Below are 24,819 nucleotides of genomic sequence, written 5' to 3'. Positions count from 1 at the left end.
GGGGAGGAGGGGCAGCAAACTAGGAAGTGCTCAAGTCTTAATCCTGTCTCTGTGCTCAGGGATCATGCCTGGTGGTTTCAAGGGACTATATGAGATGAGGAGGATCAAACCTGGGTTGGTCACATGCATAGCTTATGTCTTAAGACAGATCTCTTCATCAGTGCCCAATTCCCTCCACCAATGAGCCTCCATACCCCCATTTCCCTCCACTAAACTTATTTCAGTGTAAGGAAAAATTACATCTGATACTGTATGCAGATGCATGTACATATATTATCAGACATCTGGATTAGAACACTGGTTCTATGCTCTCGCTTTACAGCATGTGATACATTAAATTTCTGGCCCCAGTTTTATCAGCCTTAAGTGTTGGGTAACCGATCCTACCCTAATCAATAATTGTGCCCCACCCAAGGGGTGTGACCTGGTGATAGTATATTGGATTATTCTTTACTTGGTATTCTGCTCCCACCCTAGGGTAGTACCTGATTCTTGTGTATAAAAGCTAAGGGTCTGAGGAAGGGGGTGTGGTGGGAGGTGGGGGGGGGGGGGGTGGAGGGGTGATTCTGGGAAGGATTCTTCAGCCTTATCCACTAAATAAAGCTGATATCTCCTGAAGCCTGACTGCCTGTGAGTTTTCTACCTGCTGAACAGGGTGACTCAGACCCGCTGGCTGAACAGGGTGACAGACGAGTAGTCAGTGCTGGAGGAAAAAGACCTCATCCTCCATCCCATCACCTTCCAGCCCCATTAAGGGCTGATTTGCAACACTTAAGAACATAGATTCTACTTATTTGAGAAAACGTATCAAGGAGGGGGGAGGGGGCAAGAGAAACTATAACAGAGAGATAATACAGCAGATAGGGCACTTGAATTGCAGAGCCAACCCAAATTCAATACCAGGCACTCTAAATGGAACCTGCTACCGAGATACTTCTATATTCATCTCAATGAAGCCAGACAAATTACAAGGTTAAAATACAAAGAACAAAGTTGGAGACGTTGTACAGCAGCTAAGGCTATTGTCTTGACTCTTTGACTGACCTGGATTTGATCTCTAGGTTTTATAAATAAAACCAGGAGTGATCCCTAAACTTACAAGATATATATGTACACAAACTCAAGGACAAAAGGTAGAAAATTACCATCAAAGTTTCAAGTGGTAATCGGTAATTATAGAACTGCATTCCCTCAGGGAGATGCAAATCAAAACAATTATGAGGTACCATCTCACACCACAGAGATTGGCACACAATCACAAAGAATGAGAACAAGCACTGCTGGCGGGGATGTGGAGAGAAAGGAACTTTTATTCACTGCTGGTGGGAATGCTGTCTAGACCAACCTTCATGGAAAACAATATTGAGAGTCCTCCAAAACCTGGAAATTGAGCTCCCATATGATCCAGCTATACCACTCCTAGGGATATATCCTAGGAACACAAAAATACAATTCAAAAACCCCTTCCTCACACCTATATTCATTGCAGCGCTATTTATAATAGCCAGTCTCTGGAAACAACCAAGATGCCCTTCAACAGATGACTGGCTAAAGAAACTGTGGTACATATACACAATGAAATTTTATGCAGCCATCAAGAGATCAAGTCATGAAATTTTCCTATATATAGATGTACATGGAATCTATTATGCTGAGTGAAGTAAGTCAGAGGGGAAGAGATAAACACAGAATAGTCTCACTCATCTATGGCTTTTAAAAAAATAAAAAACATTCTTGCAATAGTTCTCTGAGACAAAAGAGATGAGGCTGGAAGGTCCAGCTCACGATATGAAATTCATTACAAAGAGTGGTGAGTGTATTTAGAGAAATAAATACACTGACAACTATCATAACAATGTGAATGAATGAGGAAAGTAGAAAGCCTGTCTAGAGTACAGGCGGGGGTGGTGGTGGGAGGAGAGTTTTGAGACATTGATGATGGGAATGTTGCACTGGTGAAGGGGGTGTTCTTTATATGACTAAAACCCAACTACAATCGTATTTGTAATCAAAGTATTTAAATAAAAATATTAAAAAATAACTGCATTCCACATAAATTAGTCAAACAGACCATTCTCCTCTAATTTAATCTTTCTATCAAGAAAATGATTAAGCAGGTGGGAACAATAGCAAAGCAGGTAGTATATATGCCTTGCATGTGGTTGTCCTGGGTTCAATACCTGGCACCCATATAGGTCCCCATACCTGGCAGGAGTAATTTCTGGGTGCAGAGCCAGGAGTAACCTTTGAACACCTCTAGTTATAACCCAAAACCAAAATATATATATAATTAAGCTTAAACTAAGAATTACAAAATACAAGATAAGATTAAAGCAAAATAATTATTTTTATAATCAAAGACAAATTTAGAAAATTAGAAAAATCAATGCAGATCTATCAACTGTATGAGCTTCAGAGTTGCAGTTATTGGGAACTTAAATTCCTTTACTGAGAAGGCCCATGTTGAAAAAGTGGGGCCAGAGAGACAGCATGGAGGTAAGGTGTTTGCCTTGCATGCAGAAGGACGGTGATTTCCCAGCATCCTATATGGTCCCCTGAACCTGCCAGGAGTGATTTCTGAGCATACAGCCAGGAGTAACCTCTGAGCTGCTGGGTGTGACCCAAAAATTCGAAGAAGAAGGAGGAGAAGGAGAAGGAGAAGGAGAAGGAGGAGAAGAAGGAGGAGAAGAAGGAGGAGAAGAAGGAGGAGAAGGAGGAGAAGAAAGAAAGAGCGAGAGAAAGAAAGAAAGAGAGCGAGAGAAAGAAAGAGAGCGAGAGAAAGAAAGAAAGAAAGAAAGAAAGAAAGAAAGAAAGAAAGAAAGAAAGAAAGAAAGAAAGAAAGAAAGAAAGAAAGAAAGAAAGAAGGAGGAGGGAGGGAGGGAGGGAGGGAGGAGGAGGGAGGGAGGGAGGGAGGGAGGAGGGAGGGAGGAGAGAGAGAGAGAGAAGAGAGAAGAGAGAAGAGAGAGAGAGAGAGAGAAGAAGAGAGAGAGAGTGAGAGAGAGAGAGAGAGAGAGAGAGAGAGAGAAGAAAAATGTTTGTCACAGAGGAGGCAAGCAGGGGCAGGGAGTCCACGGGAGAGGGAAGCAAACTGGGGACATAGGTGACGGGATATCTACACTCGTGAAGTGGTGGGTATTGGACACTGTGTAACTGAAATTAAATCATGAACAACTCTTTAACTATCCCACAGTAATTCCAAATAAAATTTAAAAAATAAAATAAAAAGGAAGAAAATATGAAGTGATTTTACTATCTTGCTGTATCCAGTTACTGTCAGCAAGCTGCCCAGGGAGAATGAGACCATGGTTCAATATAGTGGCAAATCCCAAAGGCCCAATAGCTGGAGGCTGTCAGTTAACATTCCTCAAGACAGGTTTTCAAGGGAGATTTAAGCAAAATACTTATAGGGTTATCACAGTTGCCTTATAAGGCAATATTCTGCATCCAATAAAATGTTAAAGCACTAATTTCCAACTATGCTTCCTAAGGGAAGTCTTAGAATTCTTCTGAGGTACCTCCAAAAAAGATTATTCAAGCTAATTTAAAAAAACCTGAGCAGAAAAGACCGATGCAATAATACAGCAGATGGGATTCTTGACTTGCAACACTGCCAACTGGGTGGGGTTCAATCCTCAGCATCTCATATGGTCCCAGGTTTGCCAGGAGTGATCCCTGAGCACAGATCCAGAAATAAGCCCTAAGAACAGCCAGGTATAGGTCAAAAAATGAAAGAAAGGAGGGGGGAAGAAAAGGGAAAGTAAGGGGCTGGAGAGATAGCACAACTGCGTTTGTCTTGCAAGCAGCCAACCCAGAACCTAAGGTTGTTGTTCGAATCCTTGCATCCCATAGGGTCTTCGGTGCCTGCCAGGAGCTACTTCTGAGCAGATAGCCAGGAGTAACCCCTGAGCACCGCCGGGTGTGGCCCAAAAACCAAAAACCAAAAAAAAAAAAAAAAAAAAGAAGGGAAAGTAAGAGAAGAAAAGTAGATCAAAACCCTAGAGTACTCGTATGCCTTGCATGTAGATACCCCAAATTCAATCCCCAGCCACCTAAGCATTGTTGCATATAGCCCCACTGAGTCAATTGTAGTCAATAGTAGACCTCTTACTCCTAAACATTTTGGGAAAGTCCCAAACCTTCCAGCAAAAAGAAAATCAAACATATTTCCATCCCACCCTCAATTACAGCAACTCCACTTTTATCTATTCACATGTCTTCCTAATATCCATGTGAACAATGTATTTAGATGCTAAGAAATGGTCACAAAAATAGTTCATGTTAATTTAAAAAACTGTGTTTACATTAGTCATTGTATATAAACATAAGCCTGCATATATATCTATTTCTTTCCCTCCTATCTTCCCCTCCCTCTCTCAATCCAGAAGTCTGTGTCCTCCGATGAACACATATTCCTCTTTCTTTCCTCTCAGATCTAAGTAAATTTAAATTTCTTTCAGAACAAAACTATCTTGCTTCAGAAACACACATAACTCATTCACCTTTATATAGAATAAATAAAATATCAAAAAAAGTATTACTAGTTTCAAAGCAAGAATACATCAAGCTTGTTGCTGGTATTCTAGATGACATATAAATTGAGTACATAAATAAAAATAAATACCTAAAATACTACTGTGAAAGATATGTAAGCCAATATGATCAAAATAAAAATTAAAAAAAAAGAAATAAAAGAAAAGAAGAATTTAAACACAGCCCATAACCAACATATTGTGGCAGTTCTCTTAAGTTTTGTAATACTAAAATTCTATCTCTCTTGTTTTATTCCTTGCCATTACAACTATTTGCTGAAGAAAAACATACTTATTATCATATACAAGTTTCTCACAACACAAATTTTATTAGTATCATCCCCTATGATACTTAAAAAAAAATAAATAAAATAAAAATAAAGATTTAAGTTGAGCCACATAAATAAAACCTACTAAAAGTCATTGTTAAATGCACTCATTATTATGGAGATAGTAGTCTTTATAACTGAAGATAAGATGGAACAAAAAAAGTCTTGAGGGGAAAAAAGGGGCCAAAGAGAGACAATACAGCATCAGGTAAGGCATTTGTCCTGCAGGCAGCTAACCCAGGTCATTCCTAGATACCCTCAAGTTACCCATGAGCACAAAGTCAGGAGTATGCTCTGAGTACAGAGGGTGTAGTACTCCCATAGGTGCATAGCTCTATGAGAAGGAGTGATGGTACAATGGGTAAAGTGACTGCCTGGCACACAACCAACCAAAATTCCATCTCTAGAATCCCATCTGGTCCCCAGAACATTACCAGGAGTGATTCCTAAAGGCAGAGCCAGAAATAAGGACTAAAAACTGTGAGGGATGGCCCAAAAACAAAAACAAAGATGGGATCTGCATGTATTTCAGATATAAATAACACATAAAGGATACTAAGGAGTGGCAATGTAAATAATAATACTTCTGTAATCCTAGACACATCCAAGCACAGTGGCCAATTTTTCCAAATCTCCCAGAAATATTTATTACAGGACTAAACAATCATGCATGCATGTATACAGAATGTCAATTGTTAATGCAATTAAGAAAAAAGTCTAACAAAATTTTGCTGAGGGTAGGGACTTGGGCCACACCCAGAAAACTCAGAATCTGCACTCAGAAATCACTCCTGGCAGGCTCAGGGGACCATATGGGTTGCCGGGAATAGATCCAGAGCCAGCTGCATGCAAGCTTTTGTGTGGTGTGTGTGTGTGTGTGTGTGTGTGTGTGTGTGTGTGTGTGGTATGGTGTGGTGTGTGTGTGTGTGTGTGTGTGCTATTGCTCTGGACCCTGCCGTGTGTGTGTGGTGTGGTGTGGTGTGTGTGTGTGTGCTATTGCTCTGGACCCTGCCGTGTGTGTGTGTGTGTGTGTGTGTGTGTGTGTGCTATTGCTCTGGACCCTGCCGTGTGTGTGTGCTGTGTGTGGGGTGTGTGTGGTGTGGTGTGGGGTGTGTGTGGTTTGGTGTATGTATATGTGTGTGGGGTATGTGTGTGTGTGCTGTGTGGGGTGTGTGTGGGGGGTGGGGTGGGTATGGTGTGTGTGTGTGTGTGTGTGTGTGTGTGCTATTGCTCTGGACCCTGCCGTGTGTGTGTGTGTGGTGTGGTGTGTGTGTGTGCTGTGTGGGGTGTGTGTGTGCTGTGTGGGGTGTGTGTGGTGTGGTGTGTGTGTGTTTGTGTGTGCGTGTTATTGCTCTGGATCCTGCCGTGTGTGTGTGTGCACTATTGCTCTGGACCCTGCCTTTTTTTAATATGCACACATTTCCATTAATTAAAATGGAAAAAAAATTACAAAAATTTTTAAAATGAACCCAAAGATAGCCAGCTAAGCACATACTTTTGAATGTGTGATGTCAGGTTCCAAAATACCAACTGGTGCTGCACCAGCAAGCAATGCCAAGGCAAGTAGGGATGGAGGGAAGGAGAGAAAGAAGGAGCTGCTAAGAGAGGGGCTTGCCTTGCATGTTGCTGACGCAGGTTCAACTGACAGCATCCCATTAATCCTGAGTGCAGAGCCAGGATTAATCAAAGTACCACCAGGTGTGGCAAACAAATAAACAAAAAACTTTAAAACATGAAGAGTATCATGCTGAGTGAAATGAGTCAGAGAGAGAAATAGAATGATCACATTCATTTGTGGAATATTAAAAAAAATACATAGGTGGGAGGGAAAAAAATACACAGTATGAGAATAATACCCAGTGCCAACAGAAATGATTGGGTGAGGTGTACAATTAAGACAGAGAAGAATCAACATGGCATTAATAGTTGGAAATTAACTTGGGAAATTGGTGGTGAGAAATGAACACTGATGATGAAATGGTTGTTGGAACATTGTTATGACCCAAATTCAATAATCAACATTTCAGTCTGTATCCCATAAAGATTAAAAAAAAAAAACAAACAAAAGCAATGCAATCAAGATATAGAAAGCAACTGGAAGCCACTGGAGAAAGATAGTAGTATAGACTAGAGGGTGATGCCTTACAGTCAACTTGTGCTTGATCCTTGGCAATGAATATGGGTCCCCAGAGCTTTCTTTGCCAGGAGAAATCCCTGAATACAAAGCAAGTAGTGATCTCTGAGCAAGCCAGCTAATAGCCCAAATCTCTTCCCCAGACAGACAGACAGACAGACAGACAGACAGACAGACACACACACACACACACACACACAATAGGGGTAATAAATATACCCAAAAAAATGGAGCAAATAAAAGCCTCCTGATTTTTTTAAATACAAGAATATTGATACCCAGTGCCACATAAAAGAAATTATCCATAATGGTAATTCAGATAGAGACTGGGGGAAAAAAATCAGAGAACATGGAGTAGCCAGTTCAAGCTAAACACCTGACTACCAAAATAAAAAACTTCATTTTCATCTATTCATAGTTAAAGTGCTTTCCTAGTGTCTTTATACTCTGAGGCATTATCCAAACAGACTGTGCATACCAATGAAGAGAGTGTGAGTACTTTTCCAGCAAAATAGAAAAGGGACTAAGGAAGATAATGATATAGAGGGTGACCTTAATGACAGAGGAGGAACCTGTCTTCTTTTAAATCTCTAGAAATAGCAATATTGGATTTAGGCCAAATTTGCAGTAATGAGTTCTCACAGACATACGAAAAACTACTTACTAAACTCAACTGTTAGTAAAACACCAATGGGTCATTAAAGAGACAGCTAATATAGCCTATAAAACACTGCATGTATTTGCTGTTAATTCTTACAACTACAATCTTTTCACCTTTTCATAATGCTGAGCATGAAATGCGCCCAGGATGAAAACATATCATTTCTTATTTTATTTGGGGGAGGAAGACAAAGTATTAATTATAATACAAATAGAAAATGAGTGTTAAGATCTGAAAGTATGTGAAGGCTACACAAAGATAAACTTGGGTCATCAGAAAAGTATGCTTGCTATATAACTGCCAAGCAGAACTATTCTATACTGTGTACATGTACACAAACATATGTACGTATGTGTGTACGTATGTACAAATATATGCAAATATATGCTACAGGGGCCGGAGCAATAGCACAGCGTAGGGCATGCAGCCGATCCAGGACGAATGGTGGTTTGAATCCCGGCATCCCATATGGTCCTCCAAGCCAGGATGAGCGATTTCTGAGCTCATAGCCAGGAGTAAACCCTGAGTGTAACCAGGTGTAGCTCAAACAAACAAAATATATATGCTACAAAGTCACTAATCAGCTAATAATCTGTGATCTCATAACCAGAATTTAAGGAGAAAGGTGAGGATTGCAAAAGACAATAATAAATGACAAAGCTTGTCTCTTCCAATTCTTTCTTCTGGGTTCTTTTTTGGGGGGGGTTGATGTTGGGTCATATCTGGCAGCCCGCAGGGGTTGCTCCTGGCACTGCACACAGAAATCACTCCTGGCAGGCTGAGGGGACCATATGGGATGTCAGGATTGGAACCATCCACCGACCATCCTGGGTCTGTTGCATGCAAGGCAAGAGCCCTACCTCTGTGCTATCTCTCTGCCCTATGCTATTCTTTCTTTAAATCAAAGAGAAATCAAATCCAGTGGTTAAACTGGGAAGAAGTTTAACATGAAAAAGAATAACCATCTTTACATTTTGTTTGTTTGGGGGCCACACCTGATGGGCACTCAGAAGTTACTCCAGGCTACCTGTGCCCAGAAATCACCCCTGGCAGGCTCAGGGACCATATGGGAAATGAAATTCCGGTCCATCCCGGTTCTGCTGCATACAAGGCAAACACCCTACAGCGGTGCTATAGCTCCCGACCCATCTTTACATTTTTTTCAATGTAAAGAAATTAAAAGGGCATATATGAAAAACAATAGTATAATTGACACAATGAAGCTAAGTACAAATATCCTTTGAATCCTTGCAACATTAAAATGTTAATATGTACCTAAAATACTACTGTGAAAGATATGTAAGCCAATATGGTCAAAATAAAAATTAAAAAAAAAAGTTACTTGAGGGGCTGGAGAGATAGCATGGAGGTAAGGCATTTGCCTTGCATGCAGAAGGACGGTGGTTCGAATCCCGGTATCCCATGTGGTCCCCAGAGCCTACCAGGAGCGATTTCTGAGTGTGTAGCCCCTGAGCTTTGCCGGGTATGACCCAAAAACCAAAAAAAAAAATGTTACTTGAAGGGCAGGAGCAACAGTACAATAGGTAGGACCCTTGCAACAGAGTTCAGCCCAGCACTCTATGTGTTTGCATGCGCATATATGCATACAAGCGAGTGAGTTTGGGGGGAAGGTCCCATCCGCCCACATCCAGCTTTTCCCCAGTAGTGTGCGTGTGTGTGCGTGTGCACGCGCGCGCCACCTCCTGTTCCTGCAATGAGTGAAATCCTAAGAGCAGAACCAGGAGGATCACCTGAGTATCTCCGGGGTGGCCCAAAAGCCTAAACAAACAGTAACAAAAATGTTATTTGTGCTCGCTTCGGCAGCACATATACTAAAATTGGAATGGTACAGAGAAGATTAGCATGGCCCCTGCGCAAGGGTGACACGCAAATTCGTGAAGCGTTCCATATTTAAAAAAAAAACAAAACAAAACAAAACAAAAAATGTTATTTGAAATAAGGATCCAAACAGGATAGCTCCTGCAAAAGGAAACTTTCAAACCAAAATTTTATCCCCAACTACCTTTTCCTCAACAAAATTCTAGATCAAAAGAACAATTAGGGGGACCTGAGCTATAACACAGCAGAAGGGTGTTTGCCTTCTTTTGGATTCCTGGCATTCCATATGGTCCCCGAGGCCAGGCAGGAGCGACTTCTGAGTGCAGAGCCAGGAGTAAACCCTGAGAGAGAGATAGAGAGAGATAGATAGATAGATAGAGATAGATAGATAGAGAGAGAGAGAGAGAGAGAGAGAGAGAGAGAGAGAGAGAGAGAGAGAGAGAGAGAGAGAGACACGCACGCACGCGCACACCCGCGCGATTAGCCTGATCCAGTAATTGAGAATTGAAATCTGCTCTGCAGTTCCTGGTAAAGTCATTGTGCTTCTGTTCCAATATATTCCAATACTTTGAATCATAATTGCCATATGCAAATATTAAAAAATAGGCCAAGAATTAATTATGGAGACATCTGTTCTGATATAATTGTACTAGTATGTCAAACAAGCAACTGCTTATTATGTAAGAAAAACAAAACCCTATTTTATCAAGGGTATTCTGGTTTCAAGTAGCTAATGCAAGCTTCAACCTAGGGACAATTACACTGATCACTTAAAATTGAAATATAATTCACTTATCATGAAATCAAGTATACAACACAGTAACTGTTCACAAAGTTTATCTTCATCACTACTATCAAGAACTCTTCAAATCCAATTTTGGCATCAAGGGGCAGCTCATACCCTAAACGCTTGTCAGGGGGACTTGACTTACACAGCATGAGATCAGACATCGACTACCCAACACAAATCCTTGATCCCAACATTAGAACTGACACAGTTCCCTGCACCAGCACCAGGAACCAACCCCTTCCCCTACTCCCTCTCCCAGAATCCCTAATACCTCTCTAGCAACAACTTACCCCAGACTAGGTGCCTGGGACATCCTGATGATGAGGAAACAACAACAACTTGATCTAAGGGCAGGTTCCCCAACCTCATCACCTAATGGTGAGATGAAATCAGAAGACAAAACACTCTTCGACCTTTGCAAAAACCAAATCACTAAATTACAGAAGACTGACTGCAACAACCGTGACAGAGCAGAACTTATGAAACCATAAAAACTCTATCCTAGACTTTGTCCTAGGGCCAGTAGAAAAAACCAAGACCTCAAATTACAGAAGATTGACTTTGACAACCACAACTGAGCAAAACATTTCCTGACACCATAAAAAAGAACCTGGGGTGGGGGTGGGGGGGCGGAGAGATAGAATGGAGGTAGAGCATTTGCCTTGCATGCAGAAGGATGGTGGTTCGAATCCCGGAATCCCATATGGTCCCCTGAGCCTGCCACAAGCAATTTCTGAGCATAGAGCCAGGAGGAACCCCTGAGAACCACTAGGTGTAACCCCCCGCCAAAAACAAAGAACCTTGGAGTTCAACAATGAGCATGGTAGGGGCCGAAGAGATAGCATGGAGGTAATAAGGCATTTGCCTTGCATGCAGAAAGACGGTGGTTTGAATTCAAACATCCCATATGGTCCCCTGAGCCTGCCACAAGCAATTTCTGAGTGTAGAGCCAGGAGTAAACCCTGAGTGCTGACAGTGTGAACCAAAAACAAACAAACAAACAAAAAAAAACCAATGAGCATGGCAGTAGCATATAGTTGATCCAAAAACAGTATACTTCAAGAAATACTGTATCTTTAGGCCAAGGGAATTTTCTTTCTAATTTCTTTGATACAGTGCCTAAACTTGCCACATACCAGCCCACCTCCTTTTTTTTTTGATGTGGTTTTGTTTTTTTCTTTTTTTGTTTCTTCTTTTAAATTTAAATTCATAGCTTCTCCACAGGGGCTCATCCCTGCTTTTTCAACAGAACCACATAACACAAATCAGCTTGTTCTGCCTAATAAATTGAGGAGGAAAAAAAGGGGATGGTACCAGGGAAAAGAAGTCTCATGAACATTGAGTGGAAATAAAAAAAAAGGGGGGGATCAGACCTAAATACCCAAATTATATACAAAGGGACACACACACACACACACACACACACACACACACAATTCCCCTTACTCAAAGCCTGATCATCAGTAACCTATATTTTATCTCTGGATTTGCTTGGCTTGTTCTAAGTAATCACAGACACTGCCAAAACTTTTTATTTGGATACCTTCTATAAGTAAAATATTTCCAAGATTTATATATGCTAATGCTATATCATAAAGTCAGCACCCCAATTCTTCTTTTGTGTGTATATGGAATGTGGATTGGGGACAAGAAGGAAAACTCTAAGCAGGTCTCAGGGTCTTTGCCAGCAAAGCTCACAACAACTAAGCAAGTAGTTCATTGCAATATTAAAAAAAAATTGGGGTGACGTCAGGCTGGGAAAATCCACAAAACTACGCCTGCCCAGTGGAGCCCAACTGTGAAAAACTGTGAGTGCTGCCTCTTTGTGTCTGACTACTATCCTGATGCATGAACCTCTTGGGAGTGGGCCGAAAAGAGGGTACAGAAAACTTGCTCTCCCAGAGGCCAATTCCAGGGCAGGACTCCATAACGTGAAAACCGACTATGCATTGCAGAAGGCGGTCCCATTTTTGTGACTTCAGACTGGGAAAATCCACGAAACTAAGCCTGCCCAGTGGGGCCAGACTGTGAAAAACTGTGAGTGCTGCCTGTTTGTGTTTGTCTACTATCCTGTTGCGTGAACCTCTTGGGAGTAGGCCGAAAAGAGGCTCCAGCAGAGCACTTAGCTCCCCTTCACTAAGCGGCCCTGCACTCTTTCTAAGAAAAGAACACAATCGCAACAAAAAGAAAAAAATCACACTAAGAGGGCCCAGAGAGATAGCACAGCTGTGTTTGCCTTGCAAGCAGCCAATCCAAACCAACAGTGGTTGCTTGGAATCCCGGTGTACCATATGGACCCCATGCCTGCCAGGAGCTATTTCTGAGCAGATAGCCAGGAGCAACCCCTGAGCACCGCCGGATGTGGCCTAAACACCAAAAAAATATCAAAGTAAGAACTGTGCTGGATCACAGAAGCAAGCATTTCTCTCCGGACTGTCTTCTCTGCTGTGTGCTCGGGCCTAAGTTTTGATCCTGTGTGAGGCGGCTTCATCCACGGAGGACTCCCCTCCCTTAAGAGGCAAGTCGGCCCATCCAGAAAAGGTGGAGCCAGAGGAGTGTGCTGCCTGAATCATTTAGCCAATGAATACCACCACAACACGTAGAAAAACCAACAATACAAGTGTGACAATGAGAATAAAACACAGGCCAGCAGCAGACATAGAGAATGAAGATGACAATTCTGATGACCAGATAATGACCAACCAATTAATCAACCTCTCAGATAAGGACTTTAGACTAGCAATATGGAAGATGCTCAAAGAACTCAAAGAAACCATGGATTGAGTTGAACAGAACACTAATAAGAACCAAGAAAATATGAAGACAGAAATCACAAAACTCCAAACTGAAATAACATGTCAACTAACAGGCCTGAAAAACTCAGTAAACGAAGTGAATGACAAAATGGATAAGCTCTGATACAGGGAATCAGAAGCTGAGAATAGACTTGGTGCTGTGGAAGATGAGATACATAACAATTTCATACAGCAGGAGAGATTTGAAAAAAAAATTAAAGCAAATAAACAGACAACAGAAAAAATAGTCAAAGAACTGGAACAGATGAAAATAGAAGTCTATGATAAGATCAACAGAAACAACTTAAGAATCATTGCAGTACCAGAGACCCAGGAAGAAAATTTCCAAGAAGAATCAACGGTCAAGAACATCATTAAAGAAAAACTTCCAGAGCTAAAGAATATATGTGATCAAATCCTGCATGCTCGAAGGGTACCAAACAAAAGAGACCCCAGAAAAACCACCCCAAGACACATCCTAGTCACAATGACGAATCCCACAGATACAGACAGAATTCTGGAAACAGCAAGAATAAAAGGGGAAATTAGGTTCAAGCAAGCATCCTTGAGATTTACAGCAGACATGTCACCAGAAACACTCAATGCCAGAAAGCAGTGGTGGGATACTGCGACAAGACTGAATGAAATGAATGCTTCACCTAGCATACTGTACCTGGCAAAACTCACTCTCCGGTTTGACGGAAGAATACATGGTTTCACAGACAAAAAACAGACTCAAAACCAGTCTTAAGAGAAAAACTGAAAGACCTAATTTAAGACAAGACTAACCAAAAGACACACCAAATTTCGATATAAAGATGGCATTAAATCTCAGGTCAATTCTTTCTCTCAATGTCAATGGACTAAATGCACCAGTTAAGAGACACAGAGTGGCGAAATGGATCAAAAAACTCAATCCAACCTTCTGCTGCCTACATGAAATGCACCTGAATAATCAGAATAAACATAGACTCAAAATAAAAGGCTGGAAAAAATTATCCAAGCAAACAACACCCATAAAAAAGCTGGAGTGGCCATACTAATATCAGATAATGCAAACTTTATACTCAGGAAGGTTGTAAGGGACAAAGATGGACATTTTATATTAATCAAGGGGTATGTAGAGCAGGAAGAAATAACTCTCCTAAACATATATGCACCGGATGAGGGGCCAGCAAAATATAATACAATTGTTGACATATCTGAAAAATAATATCAATAACAACACAATAATAGTGGGGGACCTCAACATGTCTTTGTTAACACTGGATAGGTCAACCAGACTGAAACCCAACAAGAATATACTAGACCTGAGGAGAGAAATGGAAGAAAGAGGCCTAGTGGATATATATAGGACAGTTCATCCCCAGAAACCTGGATACACATTCTTCTCCAATGGACATGGGATATTCTCCAGGATAGACTACATGCTGGCACATAAAGCATACCTCCATAATATCAAGAGGACAGAAATTTTGAAGACTACCTTCGCTGACTACAAGGCTCTGAAATTATTTGTGAATTCCAAAGGAACACAGAAGAAAAACTTGAACACCTGGAAGTTAAACAGCCTCATGCTCAATAACCAGTGGTCCGAGATGAAATCAAGGAGGAAATCAAAAGGTTCCTGGAAACAAATGACATTAAAGACACAAACTATCAGAAATTATGGGACACAGCAAAAGCAGTACTGAGAGGAAAATTTATAGCTTTGCAAGCACACATCAGGAAGGATGAAGGAGCTTACCTGAGTAGCTTAATGACACAGCGAATAGAACTAGAAAGTGCTCAACAAAAGGACCCAAAAATAGGGAGACAGAAGGAAATAACAAAAGCTGAGAGCAGAAATCAACGAAGTGAAAACCCAAAAAACAATCCAAAAGATCAATGTAAGCAGAAGTTGGTTCTTTGAAAAAATAAACAAGATTGATAGACCACTGGCAAACCTAACAAAGAAAGAAGAGAGAGAAACTTGAGAACTCGTATTAGGAATGAAAAAGGAGAGATCACTACTGATATGACAGAGATCCAAAGGGTAATCAGAAACTACTTTGAGAAACTCTACACCACTAAAAATGAGAAGCTGGAAAAAAATAGATAAATTCTTGGACTCTTATAATCTTCCACAGTTGAAGGAAGAGGATGTAGCATATCTAAACAACCCCATGGCCATTGATGAAATTGAAACGGTAATCAAATGTCTGCCCAAAAACAAAAGACCAGGCCCAGATGGATTCACTAATGAATTCTTTCAAACTTTCCAAGAGGAACTACTACCAATCCTGGCAAGACTCTTTCATGAAATTGAACAAACGGAAACACTTCCAAATAGCTTTTATGAAGCCAACATCACCTTGATACCTAACCAGACAGAGATGCTACGAAAAAAGAAAATTACAGTCCAATATCGATGATGAATACAGATGCAAAGATCCTCAACAAATTCCTGGCAAATAGGATTCAATGCCTCATTAAGAAGACTGATCAAGTAGGTTTCATCCCAAGAATGCAAGGATGGTTTAACATCCGTAAATCTATCAACATAATACACAACATCAACAACAAGAAAAATAAAAACCACATGATAATATCAATAGATGCAGAGAAAGCATTTGATAAGGTCCAACACCCATTCTTGATCAAAACTCTCAGCAAGATGGGAATGGAAGGAACCTTTCTCAATATAGTTAAGGCCATCTACCACAAGCCAGTGGCAAATATTATCCTCAGTGGAGAAAAACTAAAAGCCTTCCCGCTAAATTCTGGCACAAGACAAGGCTGTCCTCTTTCACTCCTATTCAACATAGCACTGGAAGTACTTGCTATAGCGATTAGGCAAGAAAAAGATATCAAGGGAATCCAGATAGGAAAGGAAGAAGTCAAGCTCTCACTGTTTGCAGATGACATGATACTCTACTTAGAAAACCCTAAAGACTCTACCAAAAAGCTTCTAGAAACAATAGATTCATATAGCAAGGTGGCAGGCTACAAAATTAACACACAAAAATCAATGGCCTTTCTATACACCAATAGTAATAAGGAAGACATGGGCATTATGAAAACAACCCCATTCACAATAATGCTACACAAACTCAAATATCTTGGAATCAACCTGACTAAAAATGTGAAAGACCTATACAAAGAAAACTATAAAATGTGCTCCAAGAAATAAGAGAGGACACGCGGAAATGGAAACACATACCCTGCTCATGGATTGGCAGGATTAACATCATCAAAATGGCAATACTCCCCAAGGCATTATACAGATTTAATGTGATCCCTCTAAAGATACCCATGACATTCTTCAAAGAAGTGGATCAGGCACTTTTGAAATTCGATTGGAACAATAACACCCTAGAATAGCTAAAGCAGTCATTGGGAAAAAGAATATGGGAGGAATTACTTTCCCCAACTTTAAACTTTACTACAAAGCAATAGTTATCAAAACAGCATGGTATTGGAATAAGGACAGGCCCTCAGATCAGTGGAATAGGCTTGAATACTCAGAAAATGTTCCCCAGACATACAATCACCTAATTTTTGATAAAGGAGCAGGAAATCCTAAAAGGAGCAGGGAAAGCCTCTTCAACAAGTGGTGTTGGCACAACTGGATAGCCACTTGCAAAAAATTGAACTTAGACCCCCAGCTAACATCATGTACGAAGGTAAAATCCAAATGGATTAAAGACCTCGATATCAGACCCTTTCGAAACCATAAGATATATAGAACAACACATAGGCAAAACACTCCAGGACATTGAGACTACAGGCATCTTCAAGGAGGAAACTGCACTCTCCAAGCACTCTCCAAGCAAGTGAAAGCAGAGATTAACAGATGGGAATATATTAAGCTGAGAAGCTTCTGCACCTCAAAAGAAATAGTGCCCAGGATACAAGAGCCACCCACTGAGTGGGAGAAACTATTCACCCAATACCCATCAGACAAGGGGCTAATCTCCAAAATATACAAGGCACTGACAGAACTTTACAAGAAAAAAACATCTAGTCCCATGAAAAAATGGGGAGAAGAAATGAACAGACACTTTGACAAAGAAGAAATACAAATGGCCAAAAGACACATGAAAAAATGCTCCACATCTCTAATCATCAGGGAGATGCAAATCAAAACAATGATGAGATACCACCTCACACCACAGAGAATGGCACACATCACAAAGAATGAGAATAAACAGTGTTGGCGGGGATGTGGAGAGAAAGGAACTCTTATTCACTGCTGGTGGGAATGCCGTCTAGTTCAACCTTTATGGAAAGCGATATGGAGATTCCTCCAAAAACTAGAAATCGAGCTCCCATAGGACCCAGCTATACCACTCCTAGGAATATACCCTAGGAACACAAAAATACAATACAAAAACCCCTTCCTGACACCTATATTCATTGCAGCACTATTTACCATAGCAAGACTCTGGAAACAACCAAGATGCCCTTCAACAGACGAATGGCTAAAGAAACTGTGGTACATATACACAATGGAATATTATGCAGCTGTCAAGAGAGATCAAGTCATAAAATTTTCCTATACATGATGTACACGAAATCTATTATGGTGAGTGAAATAAGTCAGAGAGAGAGAGAGAAAAATGCAGAATGGTCTCACTCATCTATGGGTTTTAAGAAAAACGAAAGACATTCTTGCAATAATAATTTTCAGACACAAAAGAGAAGAGCTGGAAGTTCCAGCTCACCTCAGGAAGCTCACCACAAAGAGTGATGAGTTTAGTTAGAGAAATAACTACATTTTGAACTGTCTTAATAATAAGAATGTATGAGGGAAATGGAGAGCCTGTTTAGAGTACAGGTGGGGGTCGGGTGGGGAGGAGGGAGATTTGGGACATTGGTAATGGGAATGTTGCACTGGTGGTGGGTGGTGTTCTTTACATGACTGAAACCCAAACACAATCATGTATGTAATCAAGGTGTTTAAATAAAATAAAAAAATAAAAATAAATAAAAATAAAAAAATTGGGGGCAACACCTGGCAGTACTCAGGGTTACACCTGGCAGTACTCAGGGTTACTCCTGGCTCTACACTCAGAAATTGATCCTGGCGAGGGCTGTGGAAGTCCAGCTCCGACTCCAACTCCTCGACTTCAACTCCAGGTACCCAAAATTTCCTCCAACTCTGATTCCTCGACTCCAACTCCAGGTACCCAAAATTTTCTCCAACTCCAACTCCAACTCCTTGACTCTGACTCCACAGTCCTGGCAAGCTCAGGGGACCATATACGATGCCAGGGATTGATCCCCAGTCTGTTCCAGGAAGGCCACACGCGAGGCATACACTGTACTGCTGCACTATCGCTCCAGCACCCTAAAATATTTTAATTAAAATAATTTGGGGTGCTCACTTCGGCAGCACATATACTAAAATTGGAGCGATACAGAGATTAGCATGTCCCCTGCGCAAGGATGACATGCAAATTCGTGAAGCGTTCCATATTTTAAAAAAAATAATAATTTAGGGTCCAAATTTGCTTTGTACACAGCCAACCCAGGTTTGATCCCTGGCATCCCATCTGGTCCCCCAAGTACTGCCAAGAATGACCGCTGAGTGCAGAGCCAGGAGTAACCCCTGAGCATCACTAAATGTGACCCCCAAACCAAATAAATAAATAAATAAAATAATTTGTGCTGAGAAGCTGGAGAGATAGTACAGTAAAAAAGGTTACCTTGCAAACACCTGATCTGGATTTGAACCCTGACACCCTATATGGTCCCTATATGTCACCCTATGTGGTTCCAGAGAGCAAAGGCAAGAATGATCTCTGAACATTGCTCGGTGTGACCAAAAAAAAAAAAAAAACAAAACACTTAATAAAAAAATCAAAGTTGTATACTAAGGGAAAAATAAAAACATTAGCAATACAGGAGACATTATTATTTTAACACATGAGCCCTTCAAATTAAGAAAAATGGTAATTTGTGTAAAAGATATCAAAAGAACAATTTGCAACACAGCAAAACCTGAAGTGCAGAAATAATTATGAAAATCATTAAAAGTCATGGAAGTTCATATTAATTCATATTAGAATAAATTAAAATTCATACTAAAAGCAATAAGAAACATTAGACAAATTAGACTGGCCACTTTATAAAAACAAAAAGGCTATCCATATATATAGCCCAATTTCTCACACTGCAATGTAGGACCAAGTGTGTTCCTCTACATAGCTGGTTGAAAAATTTGGCCACAGCTAAATAAAAGTAAAATATTGAAAAACCTCAATCCAGCTATTCTACTACTAAAAAACTATTCCACAAAAATAAAATCATCTGGGGCCAGAGAAATAGCATGGAGGTAAAGCATTTGCCTTGCATGCAGAAGGACAGTGGTTCGAATCCCGGCATCCCATATGGTCCCCCGAGCCTGGCAGAAGCTATTTCTGAGCGTAGAGCCAGGAGTAACCCCTGAGTGAAGCCAGGTGCGACCCAGAAACCAAAATAAATAAATAAGCAAATAAAATCATCTGGAAGAATAGAAGTTTATAAATGCAAAACTGCTTAAAATAGAAAAGGTAAAGGGTCAGAGTGATAGCACGGCAGTAAGATGTTTGTCTTGCACAAGGTCAACACCAGATGGAGTTGATTCCAGGCATCCCATATGCTCCCCTGAGCCTGCCAGGAGTAACTTCTGAGTGCAGAGCCAAGAGTGGGTGTAACCCAAAAATAAAAAAAAAATAATAACAATAAAAAAAAAGATGGGCTGAAGTGATAATATACCATGTGCCTTGCACATGGCAGACCCAAGATTGATATCCGGCACTCATTCCACCAGGAGTGATCCCTATGAGCACCCAAAGGTAGAGCCCTGAATAATAATTATTATATGTTATAATAATCACAGTATTACATAATAATCACAATTATTTTTTTTATTTTTTTTTTTTTGGTTTTTGGGCCACACCCAGTAACGCTCAGGGGTTACTCCTGGCTATGTGCTCAGAAGTTGCTCCTGGCTTGGGGGACCATATGGGACACCGGGGGATCGAACCGCGGTCCGTCCAAGGTTAGCGCAGGCAAGGCAGGCACCTTACCTTTAGCGCCACCGCCCGGCCCCCCACAATTATTATTATTATAAATCCATAATAATAGAAAATTTAAGACTATTCTGATGAAGTGGGAATTATAAAATAGTTTTGAACAGTACATCATGTTGAGGCAAAAATATCAAGCAGCATTAAGAAGTTATGAAAATAAAATATTAAAAGTTATAACTTTCGGGGCCGGAGAGATAGCATGGAGGTAAGGCATTTGCCTTGCATGCAGGACGATGGTTCGAATCCCAGCATCCCCTATGGTCCCCCATGCCTTCCAGGGGCGATTTCTGAGTGCAGAGCCAGGAGTAACCCCTGAGCGCTGCCGGGTGTGACCCAAAAAAGAAAAAAAAAGAAAAAGAAAGTAAAAGTTATAACTTATATAAAAGTTATATATAAAAAACAAAAACAAAAACAACACTGTAGATGTGTGGTTAGTAAAGCACCAAAAAGCAAAATAATAAATTAAGTAGGGGCTGAAGTGGTGGCACAAGCCATAGGGCGTTTGCCTTGCACGTGCTAACCTAAGACAGACCAGGATTCAATCTCCCAGCATTCCATATGGTTCCCCAAGCCAGGAGTGATTTCTGAGTGCATAGCCAGGACTAATCCCTGAGCATCCACAGGTATGGTCCCAAAACTAAATAAAAAACACAAACAAAAAAATAAATTTAAGTAATTGCAATTTTATAACTACCACCAATACATCTATGTTTAGTTGAGAATACCCCAAAACATTGAATGAGATTATATGAAGATAAACCAATGTAGAGCAATATATACTGCATTATTTATAAGCTTTAGAGTGGCATAGGGACAGTTTTTAGTGGAAAGAAAAACAGGCAAGTTTTTTAGTGGCACAGTGTTTAACATTCTCATTTATATCTTTCTGTAAAATTATAAACTAAACAGTTCAAGTAGAAACATCAAAATATCAATTCTGTCCAATTAAAAATTATAATTCACCCCTATGCTCTAAAAATATAAGGGGAAGGATCTGAAGAGAGTATAACAGATAGGGTAATTGCCTTTCAGGAGGTCAACTTGTGTTTGATGCAGGGTATAACCCATCCCCCCAAAAAAGGAGAGGAGTAGAGATGAACAGAAATTTCCTTAAGTCATGCAGATGGCCAAAAAGTATAAAAAAATTCTCTGTATTGGGGCCGGAGCAATAGCGCAGCAGTAGGGCACTTGCTTCACATGCAGCTGCCCAGGACAGACCTGGGTTTGGTCCTGGGAACCTATATAGTCTCCCTTGCCAGGAGCGACTTCTGAGCGCATAGCCAGGACTAACCCGTGATCATCACCGGGTGTGGCCCAAATACTAAAATAAAATAAACAAATAAACAAACAAACAAAAAGAAAAATTCTCTGCATGATTTATCATAAGGGAAATACAAATCAAAACAATGAGTCTCATGCTAATGAAACATATCCGAAAAAGAAGAGAAAGTGTCAAGATATATTGGGGGGTGGGGGGGAGAACCTGCATCCACTGCTAGTGGGAAGGCCAACTCATCCAGTCCTTTTGAAAAACAATATGAATGCTTCTCAAAAACTAGAACTGAGCTTCAATATGATTCAGCAATTATACTTCTGGGGATTTACTCCAAGGACCCAAAAACTATTTAGAAAAGACACTTGCACTTCAATGTTCATTGCACCATTATTCACAATAGACAAAATCTGGAAATATCCCAAAACAGATGAATGTATAAAGAAATGTGGTACATATACACAATCAAATACTTTGGCTGTAAGAAAAGATGTGATTTGTTGCTATGTGGATGGATCTGGAGAGTATCGTGCTGTGTGAATTTAGTCAAAGTGAGAGGGATAGACACAGAATGGTCTCTCTCATATGTAAGAAATAAAGAAACATAAAGCATAGTAGAGAAATAAGAAATGCCCAAGACAACAGAATTGGGAAATGGTCTTAAGTAAGCAGCTTAAGTAAGCATGTGTGCATGCAAATGTTGACACACTGAAAAGGCATAAGAAGGAGTTCAGGAAATCCAACACTCAATCTAGGAATCCCACATACAAGCTCCTAAAAGGAAAGTAGCTTAGTGGCGGAAGACCAAAGAATGATTGCCTACCTTCCACAGACCCGTTTTTTGTTTTTTGTTTTTGTTTTTTTCCACAACAACCAGCCACTCCCTAGGGTAGGAGAGAATACCAAGTAGGGAATAATCAAATAATCTCACAACCAGATTACACCTTAGACTGGAATATAAATATTGACTAGGGTGGGACCAGTAACCCAACAGGTATGAGAATGTTTAATGCATGAAGTACTAACATTAAGTTTTATAAATCTTAAATTTTTAAAGCATTATACTTGCATAAAGCTACTGGTAAACAGATATGTAAAAAACAGCATGAAATAGGAGTTAAATGGTACTGAGAAAATAAAATCATTCTGACCAAATTATTAATCAGAGAATTATAGTTCAGAATACTACATATAGGGGGCTGGAGAGATAGCATGGAGGTAAGGCGTTTGCCTTTCATGCAGGAGGTCATCGGTTCGAATCCCGGCATCCCATATGGTCCCCTGTGCCTGCCAGGAGCAATTTCTAAGCCTGGAGCCAGGAATAACCCCTGAGCACTGCAGGGTGTGACCCAAAACACACACAAACACACACACACACACACACACACACACACACACACACACACACACGAATACTACAAATAGTACCTTTCCTATTTCTTCATTTAAGAATATGCATCTTTTAAAGCCGAAGAGATAACATGGAGGTAGGGTGTTTGCCTTGCATGTGGAAGGATGGTGGTTCGAGTCCTGGCATCCCATATGGTCCCCCGGGTCTGTCAGGAGCAATTTCTGAGCCTAGAGCCAGGAGTAGCTCCTGAGCACTGCTGGGTGTGACCCAAAAACAAAAACAAAAGAGTATGCATCTTTTGGGGGACCTGAAGCAACAGTATAGCAGATAGGGCACTTGCTTGCAAGCATCAAATCCAGATTTGATCCCTGGCATGCAATATGGTCACCTAAACATGCCAGGTGTAATTGCTGAGTACTGCTGGTGCCCTTTCCCTCCAAAAAAAATCCTACGCAACTTTCAGAACTAAAAACTATCCAACTAACCTATACTTAACTGAGAGATTTTCATATTTAAAGTTAAGCTCTTCAGCCTATAATTTTTGGGGATAATATATTCTTTAAATTAGACATAACTTAACAATGATGTCATATATAAAAACTGGAAGATCAGGCTATATAAACTCTCAATTTAGAAAATGAACATATGAGGGCTGGAGCTGTGATGCAAGCGAGAGGGTGTTTGCCTAGAACACGTTAACCTAGGACTGACTGTGGTTCGATCCCCCAGGGTCCCATATGGTCCCCCAAGCCAGAGTGATTTCCGAGCACATAGCTGGGATTAAGCACTGAGCATCACCCAGTGTGGCCCAAAAAATGAGGACAGGAGAGGGGAGGGGTGGGGGAGGGGAGGGGAGAGGGGAGAAAAGGAGAGGAAAAAGAAAATGAACATATGGGGCCAGAGAGAGCACAGCAGTAGGGTGTTTGTCTTGCATGCAGCTGACCCAAAGAAGGACCCGGTTCGATTCCCAGCATCCCATATGGTCCTCCAGCCTGCCAGGAGCAATTTCTGAGTGCACATTCAGAAGGACCCCTGAGCTCCGCTGGGTGTGGCCAAGAAACAAATCAATCAATGAATCAATCAATAAAGTTTTAAAAAAGAAAATGACATAAACCCTGCAATTACTAAAATTAGCATTACATAAACAAAAATAAATATTTTTCAATATTTAAATATTATTTCAAAACTCAACTAAATACTACCAAATTAAATTCAACAGTATAATACAAAAAAAAAATCATACTCTATGACCAAATATGAGTTTTATTCCTGGAAAGTAAGGATGGTTCAACATGATAATCAACCTGCATACCATTTTAAAAGAATGAGAGAAAATTAATATAATCATCTGAATTAATGGAAAAAATTATTATTCATGGTAAAAAATACTAAAACTAAAAAGAAAAGTATATCAACATAATAGAGACACTTGCCTTGTGTGCAGCTGACCTGAATTTGATCTCCAGCTTTCTATATGATCCTCCAGACTCACCAGGAGTGATTCCTGAATGCAGAGCCAGGACTAAACACTGAGCAGTGCCCAAAGTGGCCTGAAAACAAAACAAAACTAAAATTAAAAAAAAGGTAAAAAAAATTAAAACTTTTCTCCACAAAGGAGTTTTAAGGGTGCCTACTTTCACCACTTCTCTTCAACAGAGAAAACTAAATAGATGGGAGGTGTCATGGGGCAGTAGAAAGATAGCACAGTAGGAAGGCTCCTTGCCTTGCACATTCAACTTCTGGCCCCTCAACCCTTCTAGGAGTAATTACTGAGTATACAATCAGGAATAAAAGCCCGGAGCACAGGTGGATGTACAAAAACATTGAGCACTTCCCCAACTCAAACCCCAACCTCCAAAAAGAACAAAATGGCTCCAAACTGAAAAAGTAGAAAAAGTCTACAGAATCCAGATTTTGCAGAAGACAGAACCAAAACAGTTATGTCTCCATAGAGGACAAAAAAAAGACTGCTCAGTGAGTTAGAACATATGGTTTGTGTCCAAGAGGCCTGTTTTGATCCCCAGTACCACATAACACAATGCCAGATCTCTACTAAGAGC

General features: G+C 40.5%; 1 protein-coding gene and 2 non-coding genes across 3 annotated transcripts in view; 2 read left to right on the top strand and 1 right to left on the bottom strand.

Annotated features, from left to right (window-relative positions):
- The window catches only part of STAG1 (stromal antigen 1), a 363,983-nt gene that overhangs the window by 279,705 nt on the left and 59,459 nt on the right, over window positions 1-24,819 (bottom strand). The window lies entirely within an intron of this gene.
- On the top strand, window positions 9,462-9,568 carry LOC126013024 (U6 spliceosomal RNA). Its single transcript, XR_007497361.1, has one exon. It is a non-coding gene; the product is annotated as a U6 spliceosomal RNA (small nuclear RNA).
- On the top strand, window positions 18,439-18,542 carry LOC126013144 (U6 spliceosomal RNA). Its single transcript, XR_007497474.1, has one exon. It is a non-coding gene; the product is annotated as a U6 spliceosomal RNA (small nuclear RNA).

Source organism: Suncus etruscus, chromosome 6 (genome assembly GCF_024139225.1).
Source record: "Suncus etruscus isolate mSunEtr1 chromosome 6, mSunEtr1.pri.cur, whole genome shotgun sequence".
NCBI lineage: Eukaryota > Metazoa > Chordata > Mammalia > Eulipotyphla > Soricidae > Suncus > Suncus etruscus.
Note: the sequence above shows the minus strand (reverse complement) of the source record. Positions and strands in the feature narration are given on the sequence as shown.